This window comes from Bubalus kerabau, chromosome 2 (assembly GCF_029407905.1).
Source record: "Bubalus kerabau isolate K-KA32 ecotype Philippines breed swamp buffalo chromosome 2, PCC_UOA_SB_1v2, whole genome shotgun sequence".
Lineage (NCBI taxonomy): Eukaryota > Metazoa > Chordata > Mammalia > Artiodactyla > Bovidae > Bubalus > Bubalus kerabau.
In genome coordinates this window covers 191188376-191199031 of record NC_073625.1, presented here as the reverse complement: position 1 = coordinate 191199031, position 10656 = coordinate 191188376, and positions in this window count along the sequence as shown.

Sequence of the window (10656 nt, the reverse complement as noted above, 5' to 3'; positions counted from 1 at the left end):
AGCCTCCTCTTGACTCTTAGCAGGACTGAGGTTTAGAAGGAAATCTGCGGCTTTCTAAAGAATGTTCTACATGAATCCTGCAGGACTTGGGTCAGGAGCCCCTGCTGCCTAAGGACATTGTCTTCCTCCCTGTGAGGGGGTCAGAGGCGGGGTGGGGAGAGGCCACAGACCTACCTCTGAGGGCAAGGTCCCCTCCCCCACACCACGGCTGGGCTTGGAGGGATGTTGGAAGCGAGGCACCTCCAAGGAGCTCGCCTGGGGAGCAGGTGCCTGAGGCCAGCCCTGCAGGGGCAGTTCTGCCCCGGACCAGAGCCCACAGAGCCCCAACAACGCACATGCGCCAGCCCCACCCAGAAGGCCCCAGGTCACAGAAGCAGCACATGAAGTCTTGGGTCCCTGCTCTTCCTTTCTCCAGCCCAGAGCTGGCCCCGGCCGCACCCCACCCCACCCCACCTACTCACCCCGCCTGCTCTGCCTGGGTTTGGGCCCCCAGACTCAGGCTGCAGGCTGCCATGCTCAGGGCCTTTGCACATGCAGAGGAGCCTCCCACAAGGCCTGGGCTGGTGAGCTCAGGCCCCAGTGGCTCCAGCTGTCCCGGCTGTGGCCCCCAGCAGCTTCTTGTTTTCCTTCCTCTCCAGGGAGACAGGCTGTTCCTGCTGCTTCCAGAAAGTGTGTTTGTTATTTGTTCCTGGAAACACCATCTGATTAAACAGGCTCTGTCTGGACCTGCCAGTCAAAGGCAGCGGCTCACGTGGGCCCCTCGAGGCAGATGGCGAGGCCGCTCAGTCCTCCAGGTTGGGAGCGGCTCTAAACGGGAAATGGCAGAGCCAGGGGGACCCTCCCTCAGAGCATGGCTCCCCCGGCATCAACTGGCTGCAGAATCTCCCTCTGCAGGTCATCACCCCTCAAGCAAACAGACACCAGGACCCAGGAGTTCAAGAGCAAGCACACACAAACATGCGTACACACACATGTGCAAGGGGCACATGTGTGAGCCCGCACACACGTGAATGCACTGTGTACGCATGTTTGGACACACACATATGAGTATAGATAAGCACTTGTGCACACACTCAGAGGCCCCAGTCCCAGCAGCAGGGCACAGTTATAGGAATATCAACTTAACACCTAATAAACAATTGAGCAGAAATGTAAATCATTAATAAAGTCTCCTAAACAAAAGTCAAGTGGGAATTCTGTTTATAGCATGCAGGAATGCAGAATCACTGACTAAACACCCAGCCTCTTGTGCTTGACAGCCGCCCCCAGTCTCCCCGCTTCCCCTCCCCAGATGTCCTGAGCCGTCCCACCTATAGCCCACAGCCCTGGGGACACAGGCAGAGACCTGGCCCTGTGCTTGAACAGATGGGGACCCTCAGGGAGGGCCCAGGTTTCCCCTGGGTCAGTCACTGGCTGGCCAAGACTCCCTCCAGTCTCAGAATCTCCAGGACTCATCTAAGGGCGGGAAAAGCTCATCCCAGCCCCAGGGTCCTCTGGAGGCATCACCATGGGCAGAGTCCAGTGCTCATGACCACATGCCACCTCACACCTCTTCATAGTACACGGCCAGCAGGTGCTGCGTGGTTCACTCCACTGCACGTGGGGTTCCGTCATCCCCACGGTGTCCCATGGCGCCTGACGTGGGTTTTGTAGCCTGAATGGTAGCTTGACATGCCCACTGGGGATGGGGCAGGTATGGGGATGGGACAGGTGTGGGGAGGGGGCAGGTCTGGGGAGGGGGCATGGTATGGGGAGGGGACAGGTGTGGGGATGGGACAGGTATGGGGAGGGGCAGGCATGGGGCTAGGATATGTGTGGGGAGGGGGCAGGTGCAGGGGAGGGGGCAGGTGTGGGGAGGGGGCAGGTGTGGGGATGGGACAGGTGTGGGGAGGGGGCAGGTGTGGGGATGGGACAGGTGTGGGGATGGGACAGGTGTGGGGAGGGGGCAGGTGCAGGGGAGGGGGCAGGTGTGGGGATGGGACAGGTGTGGGGAGAGGGCAGGTGCAGGGGAGGGGGCAGGTGCAGGGGAGGGGGCAGGTGTGGGGAGGGGGCAGGTGCAGGGGTGGGGGCAGGTGTGGGGAGGGGGCAGGTGTGGGGAGGGGCAGGTGTGGGGCTGGGATATGTGTGGGGAGGGGGCAGGCATGGGGAGGGGCAGGTGTGGGGATGGGACAGGTGCGGGGAGGGGGCAGGTCTGGGGAAGGGGCAGGTATGGGGAGGGGGCAGGTGTGGGGCTGGGATATGTGTGGGGAGGGGGCAGGCCTGGGGCTGGGATATGCATTGGGAGGGGGCAGGTTCAGGGGAGGGGCAAGTGTGGGGAGGGGGCAGATCTGGGGAGGGGGCAGGCGTGGGGCTGGGATATGTGTGGGGAGGGGGCAGGTATGGGGAGGGGGCAGGCGTGGGGCTGGGATATGCGTGGGGAGGGGGCAGGTGTGGGGAGGGGGCAGGCCTGGGGCTGGGATATGCGTGGGGAGGGGGCAGGTGCAGGGGAGGGGGCAGGTGTGGGGAGAGGGTAGGTGCAGGGGAGGGGGCAGGTGTGGGGAGGGGGCAGATCTGGGGATGGGGCATGGTATGGGGATGGGACAGGTGTGGGGAGGGGCAGGTCTGGGGAGGGGGTAGGTGTGGGTACTAGGACAGGCGTGGGGCCTGGGCAGGTGTGGGAATCAGGAGACGAGGAGGGGAGGGAGGCACAGAGCCTGTCTGAGTTCTGGGGCCTATGGGCAGGGCTGGGATCCAGGGAAACCCCTTGGTCCCAGGAGAGGCACCAGGAAGGGCAGTTGGGGGTTGGGGAGGGTGACGAGTGAGGCCAGGATGAAGTCCCAGGAGACATCGGCAAGCAAGGGGCCTAGGGCCATGAGTGAGGACACCCTGAACGGCCAGGCCCCAGGGTGGGCTCGGGGAGAGGAAGGAGGAGACTGGGGTGGGCCTGGCCAGGGGTTGAGGGGCTTGTGCCAGACAGGAGCCGGGTCTACATGGACACACAGGCTGGGGCCTGGCCGGGCTGGGAAGCTCGGGGCTGCAAGACAGCCGGCTCCAGGGAAGGTCAAGGTCAGCCTCTGCCTCGGGGGGTCGAGGGTTGGTTGTGGTGGGACAGGGTTGGGGCAGCCTGCTGGGCTCTGGCTGCCCAAGCTGCCCCTCACTCAGGTGTCCAGGACTCTGGGGTATGAGCTTTCTGTCCCCACCTCACAAACTGCCCCAAAAGCAGCAGCTTCACACGGCCGCTCGCCTGGTCTCCATGGTTTCTAGCTGCTCCGCCGGAAGATTGGAGGCCAGAGGGTCCGTTTCCAGGACACAAGTTGGCCAAAGCCTCACAGTGCACCTGCCCACAGCTGCCTGTCTCCTCCCGTTGTGCAGGGGCCGCACAGCCTCCCAGAGCCTGGTGTGGACAGGGCTGTGTGACTGTCTATCCCGAGGCCACAGCGCCGTGGGGGCCATGCCAGCAGGCTCTCGTGATCTGGGGACCCAGGCCTCAGGCTCCCCTCAGTGGAAGGGGGCCCAGCCTCCCTGAGCCTTGGTGTCCTCGTGTGTGACCCAGGACAACAGTGGCATTTATGTCATGGGGCCAGAAGGAATCCAGGAAGACGGCACACGACGACCTTCAGTCCAGAGCTGGGGATGGGGAACACCTGATGCCACCTGTGTTAACTCCCATGGGCCGCGGTTCCAGAGGTGAGCCATGGAGGATGCCTGGCCACATTTCACCCCTTTGAGGCCACTGTCCGTGAGGGCCCTGTAGCGGCGCCTGGAACTGGGTGCCCCGGAGTCTTGACCAGCAGCAGAAACACTCCAGGGCTCGGAGTGTGACCACCCCTGGGCTGAGGTCACACTCACATTTTTCAGGATGCGCATAGTGCAAATAAAACCAAAATATTATTACAAGGCTAAGTCCTGTTTTACAGCTGCCTTTAATATATGACGGTCTTGTTCAGCTTCATACAAACAACTTTCCCTTTGCTCCGAGCAGCTGTGTGTCTCTGCTCGCGGCCCCAGAGCCGGGTCGACGCCAAGGGGCAGAGGGAGAGGAGCCACAGCAGGGACCAGGGTCCCCAGCCAAGGGCCCACCCCCGATGCTCCCCCCAAGGGCTCCAGAGAGACCCCTGCTTCCTCCGGGGGGCTCAGCCAGCCGAGCTTGGTTCTGGGGTGCAGGTGGGGGAACAGTGCCTGGTTTCCTTCAGGAAGGGGGCCCTGTGTTGGGGGCCTGCCATGTGGCCGTGGACTCCCAAGGCCCCTGGATACCTGACATCTGTAGACAGCTGTCCCGGCCAGGATGGGTAGGGCGGCTGGGACTCACCCTGGTGTGGTGCCTTTGGGCACTAGCCGTGGGCTCAGGCCCCCAGTTCGGCTGGCCCTGGACGAGGTGCCGTGGTCTTTCCTGGCCCTCGTGGCTCCTCAGGCCTCCAGACGCCTGGCCATCAGAGCCCTGGCTCTCTTCCCAAACCACTGCGTGATTACTCGGCCATGGGAAACAACCAATCCCTGGGCTGCCAGTGACCCCTGCTCTGTCCTGGGGGCCCAGGTCCCCGTGCGGCGGTCGAATCTTTCTCCTTGTTGGAAACGGCAGGATGAGCCAAGAACCAAAGCCCCCACCAGCGCCTGGAAAGCACAGCAAGGAGCTCCTGGCAGCATAGAGGTCCCGGGGGAGCGAGTGGGGGGTGCCCCTCCCCTGACGGCCGCCCAGGGAAGACACCCGACTCACCAGAGGCAGCTCCCCAGGGACGTTCAAGGTCTCAGGCGTACCAATTCTATGGTTTTTCTACTTGCCAAACCAGCCACTTTCCCCTTTTTTCACATATTTCTGCTGCTTCCTTTGGCTTTGGGCTGTCTTATTTTTCTTCTCTCCAGTCTGGAATTGAAAGCTTAGTTCATGTATTTTTTATTCTCTCTTGTGTATAATGAAAACACTTACAGTGATAAGTTCTCCTCCGAGTGCATTTCTGGCTGCCTTCTGGAAGCTTCCCTGGGGAGTGTCCTCTGTGCTCGTCTTTTCCAGGCCTCCGTCATGCCCCATGGCTCCCCCTGGGGCTCAAGGCTCTCTGAACATCTGTTCTTTTTGCATGCTGTCTGAGTGTGGCTCTAGGGCTTCCCAGGTGTCTCAGCGGTAAAGAATCTGCCTGCAATGCAGGAGACACGTGTTCGATCTCTGGGTCCAGAAGAGCCCCTTGAGAAGGAAATGGTTACCCACTCTTCTTGCCAAGAGAATTCCATGGACAGAGGAGCCTGGTAGGCTACGGTCCAGGGAGTCACAAAGAGTCGGACACGACTTAGCACACACACGTGAGCTGAGTGCGACTCAGGTTAATTTTGGCTCCACCGTGTGTGTTGGAGAACTCAGAGCTTACCGAGTCTCTTCTACGGGCCTGGTGTACGTTTCCCACGCCCCAGGTGCTGCCTCTAGCAGGGACAGACAGGAGCAGCCAGACTTTCAGCATGAAAGTCCCCAAGGGAGCCTCTGTTTCCTGGAAGCACGTCTGATCTGCTGTTTCTTTCTTGCAGAAAATTCTTATTTCCCAATATTCCTGGCCGCCCTGCTGGTGGTGCCCTGCCCTGGCCTCAGCGACGACCTGTGTCTTCTCCTAGGTCTCCCCCGTGGGAACCAGGAGGAGGTGTATCTGTCACACGACGCTAGGTTCTGCTGCTGTGACGAACACTCCCAAGGTTAGCAGCCTCACAGTCAGGCTGGACCCGTGGCTGGCACAGCAAGGCCACTGTGAGCCAGCCACCCTCACACAGGACTAAGCTGGGGGACAGGCCAACATCTGCAGTGCTGGGGTGACCACACAGCTCAGTGCGTGGCATGCAGGGTCGCCCCGACTCGGGAAGCTGCCCCCACAGTGCTGTGTGTTACATGCTGTCATGTCCAGATCAAGTCTGGGGCTGTCCCAACCCCAGGGAGCAGAGGACAGAGGCTCACCTTGAGCCAGGGGAGGAGGGGGCTCAGTGCACAGCCTCGGGATGGACCATAGCGGGTCTCCACCACAGAGACAAGGACAGAAGGGGCGGGTGCCCTACCTGCACCCCAGTCACAAGGAGCTGCTTCTAGGCCACCCACAGAGGCAAGTTTTGAGGTTCCATCGTGCTGGGAGTGTTGGTGATTGACTAGTCATGTCTGTCCTGATGTGGCCGGGGCACTGGTGCCCACTGTTCACTGGACTTGGAAACGTTCCTTGCAAAACAGGTTTTGTCACATGATGACAAGGGACACCAGCAGGCTCCAGAGGCCAAGCAGGAGGGGAGGGCCCTGGTTAGGGACCTTGTGGGACCCCAGAGCAGTCCTTCTGAGATGTTGGGACCAGGACATCAGCCAGACAACAGGACATCCAAGGGGCGGGCCAGGGTGGCTGTGCAGGATCCACCCCAGGGGGAGTTCAGGATAGGGGCCAGACCAGGACAAAGCCCTGCCTGGGACTCCAGGGGCGCCTGAAGCAGAAGGGGCTGAGGCCCAGATGCTCCCTCTGTAGGGAGCAGGGTGAGGTCCAGCCTCGGGGTCAGGGTGGGACAGGGACTAGAGGAAACACCCCCTCCCCAGTCCACCAAGAGGAAGCTTGTGGACACTATGGAAAGCTTCCTGGGGATCCACAAGAAAGTCTCGTGGTTCAAAAGCAGTGCAGTGCCCCACCTCTCGGCTTCGGGAAGGAGCCAGGAAAGAGTGCAGGTCATGTGTGAACAGAGCAGACACAAGCTGTGACCCCAGGAATGCAAAGCCGTGTGGCACGTGGAAAACTAATCGCACCATCCACCCCCCAGCAGGAAAAGTAATAACAAAAACACATGACTCTGAGCAGGAGCCAAGAAGGAATTCAATAAAACTCAGCATCTCCAGGAGAAGCGCTCGAGAGTTAGGAACAGGGGGCTTCCTTCCTATTTGGAGCGGAGTGAGGGCAAGAGCAAACACCTACCTTGTGCCTGCAGCGTCTGCTTCTAAACTCAAGTGTCAGCCCCTGTAGTTACAACACAGGTGCGGCTTTTAAACACATCCTCTACCAGAACAGGAGCAAGCCCACCCACCCTGACTGCAGTCCAGACCCTTACAATGTAACTGAATGTTAACATGTCCTTACAACATTAAATATTTAAGAAGCAACTTTTAAGCCTCGGATGAGGCAGGCGAAGCTGGCTGTGTCTGGTCAACACAGTCGGAGGGAGGATGTGTCCTGGTGACTTCAGAACTCAGTGAAGTGGCTGCAACAGGACACACACGAGACCCTGGGATGGGACCCCAGGGATGCTTGATGACACTCAGACGTGTGGCCTCAGGCAGGAAGAGCTAACGGTGGATGGGAATCCACTGGGTCAAGTCTATAAGCTTCTCCTGGAAGAGCCTGGGACCCAGGGCAGGGGGGCCCCAAAGAGGACAGCAGGTCAGCCTGACCTGACTCTGGGAAAGGAGCCCTGGGGTCCACCCAGGGGACAGGAGGAGGGCAGCCAGGGAGGGAAGGAGGGTGGGTCTGCCCAAGGGGCTACAGGCAGGCTCCACGAAGGAGGTGGCCTGGCAGGGGCTCAGGAGACCAGCCCAGCAGACAGACTCTCCTGTGGCCAGGCAGGAAACCCAGGGGCACTGTTACAGTGACCAGGCTCCAGAGGGCCTGTGCGTGAGCGGAGCCCTGGGCCACAGGTCGAGTGGACGGGGCCTTCGGGAAGACAGCTGGGCCACCTGAGTGGGGCTGGGGCAAGGACAGGGCCATGCCCAGCTCCTCCCCAGGATATGGCCTAGCCATAGCTGAGGTCTCTGCAGGCCCAGAGCAGTGTCCCAGACCTGCCTGGTGTCCAAATCTCAACTCACCTCCCACAGAGAGGTGCAAGAGCCTTGCTCTCCATAGCAGAGACTGTCCCTGCCTGCCCAGCTCCCCTGGAGTCTAGGGAGGGCACATAACCCAGTCCTGGCCAGTGAGCTGAGAAGGGACATCCCTGGGTGGGACTCTGAGGAGACCTTAAAATGGGAGTAGAGCAGGTTTCCCCATTCCTCTTGCTGTTTGCCCTCTGCCTCTCCCCCTTTCCTGCCTGGAGTGTGACGTGATGGCTGGGGCACTGGCAGCTTCATTAGCACCAGGATGAGTAGAGGACAGTGGCACCTGGGCTGCTGATGACACCCTGAAGACTTGGACTGCCTGCTTCCAGACCCTCATCATATGAGGGGCAACCCTTCCCATTTTAAACATCATCAGCCACAGTTCTCTGTTACTAGCAGTCTGTAGTAGGGACTAGCAGATGACCAAGGCACCCCTCATCCTGGGCCTCAGCAGGACAGTGTCCCCAGCCTGCTCTGCGGTAATCCCAGGTCCAGGACAAACCCACCCTTGCATACTGCCACCCAGCCCAATGCCTCCAGAACCCCATCTGTGCAGACACAGAGTCAGGAAGGCCCCATCCATGTAGACGCACAGCCAGGAGGGGCCTGCCCGGGGCCTCTGCTGCTGTCTGCTCTGGGGTGTGAGTTCCGCAAGCACAGAGCTGGTGCCCCCCTCACTCACACTTGCTGCTGCCCCCCTGCCTCCTCCTCCAGCCCCAGACTAGGCTGACAGGACAGCTGGGCCTGTCCCACCAGAGGTCCCTGTCGGGAGGGCTCTCTTCACCTGGTGGGGTGGCTCGGCTGGCCACAGATTAGGCCTGCAAGGGTTGGCCAAATGAGATGGAGCTGGAGGTGAGCCCTGCTGATGATGCGACGAGCATGAGGGTGCATCAGCTCTGGGAGGTGGGGGTACTGGGTCATCCAGGCCAGGTCCTCAGGCCCGGGCAGCTGTAGGAGGCCGGCCCGCTCGTTCCCTGTAGGAGCCCTGCAGCTGGAGGGCTGACTTGGGCCTGGCACTCTAATTAAACATCATTATGTAATTACTCTGCTCCCAGCCCAGGAGACGCTGAGGTGGGAGTAATTACCGCTGAGCTAGAAACCAGACCCAACGCAGAAGGGCGCTGGCGGGCAAGGGGGCTGCTCCCCCGGGGTACACCAAGCCTCGTGTTGTGGCACACCTGGTGTTGGCCTAAACTGAGGGCGAGGTCAAGGGGTAAGTGGGGTCATGGGGTGGCCAGCGCCAGCTGGAAGGAGGCCCCTGTCTCCAGGCTCAGTCTCCCTCTGGAGGGAAGGGCCCAGCTGGGTCCCAGGGACCAGAGGAATAGGAGGGACGAGGCTCAGGCCCAGCAGAAGGCCCACGGTCCGGAAGCCTCTGTGGCACCAGAGGAAACACTTGGATTCAGAGATACAAATAATCACAGACTTTCTCCCCAGAATCTAAAAATAAAGATTTCTTAACCTTAAGGAAGACTTTAGAAACATGATCCAACATCAGGAGTACGCCTGTAGCTGACACTTTAACCTGTCACTTGAGCCTCTTTAGAGAGACAAGACAGGACAGGGCGGCAGCCGCTGTGAAAGCCCTCCAACCCCTCACCACCCCCACCACCCCTGCCCCCGGAGCTCCCGACCCTGGGAACCCTGAAAGCCTCTCAGCACCGTGACCTCAGCCAGGCTGCATCACCGGCGTTATCACTGAGCAAGGAGCGTTCAAGCAGCGGCACATCTGGAGTCGTGCAAACCTGGCTGCAGGCGGCTCGGGACCTCAGCCATCCCGGGAGCCTTGCCTGTGCACCGTCCCCTCCCTGACGGGCCCCACCTGGTGGATGCCCACCCAGGACACCGAATCTGAGACACCCAATGCCGGGCACAAACAGGGCCAGCTTGCTGTAGGCTGGGTGACACCAGAACCGATGCGGGACACAGAAGCTTCCCTGGTGGCTCAGCTGGTAAAGAATGCCTGCAACGCGGGAGACCTGGGCTCGATCCCTGGTTGGGGAAGATCCCCTAAAGGAGGGCATGGCTACCCACTCCAGTACTCTTGCCTGGAGAATCCCATGACAGAGGAGACTGGTGGGCTATAGTCAATGGGGTCACAAAGAGACTGAGCAACTAAGCACCCACGTCAGAGGGTGTGGCCCCCGCACGAGCCAGCCCTCCACCCCCCGGTCCCCAGGCCGACCCCTCCCTCCCCTGTCCTGAGCCCTGCCTCACGCAGCAGCAGAGTGATTCACTGGGGGCCCCGGGCGACGCTGACCAGGGCCTTACCTAGGACACCAGCACCCCCCCGGGGCTCTGCTGCCCCCACTCTCAAGTCCCCTCTCCTTGCTGCTCACATCCTGCCCCCTGCGCCTCCAGGCAAGCAGCAGGTGCCCACTGCTTGCCATGTTGACCGAGGTCCATCTTCCTAGGGGACCCACCACCCCCGCCGCCACGGACTCTGCCCTAGCGTCTCATCTGTCTTGCTTGGAGGCCTCGCTCCCTTGGCCTAGCAGCCGCTGCTCCTTCTCTGGGTGACACCACTGCCCAGGCCACTCTGCTGCACGCCCACACCCCTCAGGGGCTCGTCCACTGGCCCCCTCCCCCCAGGCCACTCTGCTGCATGCCCACACCCCTCAGGAGCTCCTCCACTGGCCCCCTCCCCCCAGGCTACTCTGCTGCACGCCCACACCCCTCAGGGGCTCCTCCACTGGCCCCCTCCCCCCAGGCCACTCTGCTGCACGCCCACACCCCTCAGGGGCTCCTCCACTGGCCCCCTCCCCCCTCCCCCAGCCCCCACTCCCTCTCCGAGGCCTGGGACTGCACACTTTGGAAGGCCTGGGGGCTTGCAGGACTCTGCCCCTGCCTCTGCCCACTGCTGGGGGCTGCAGAAC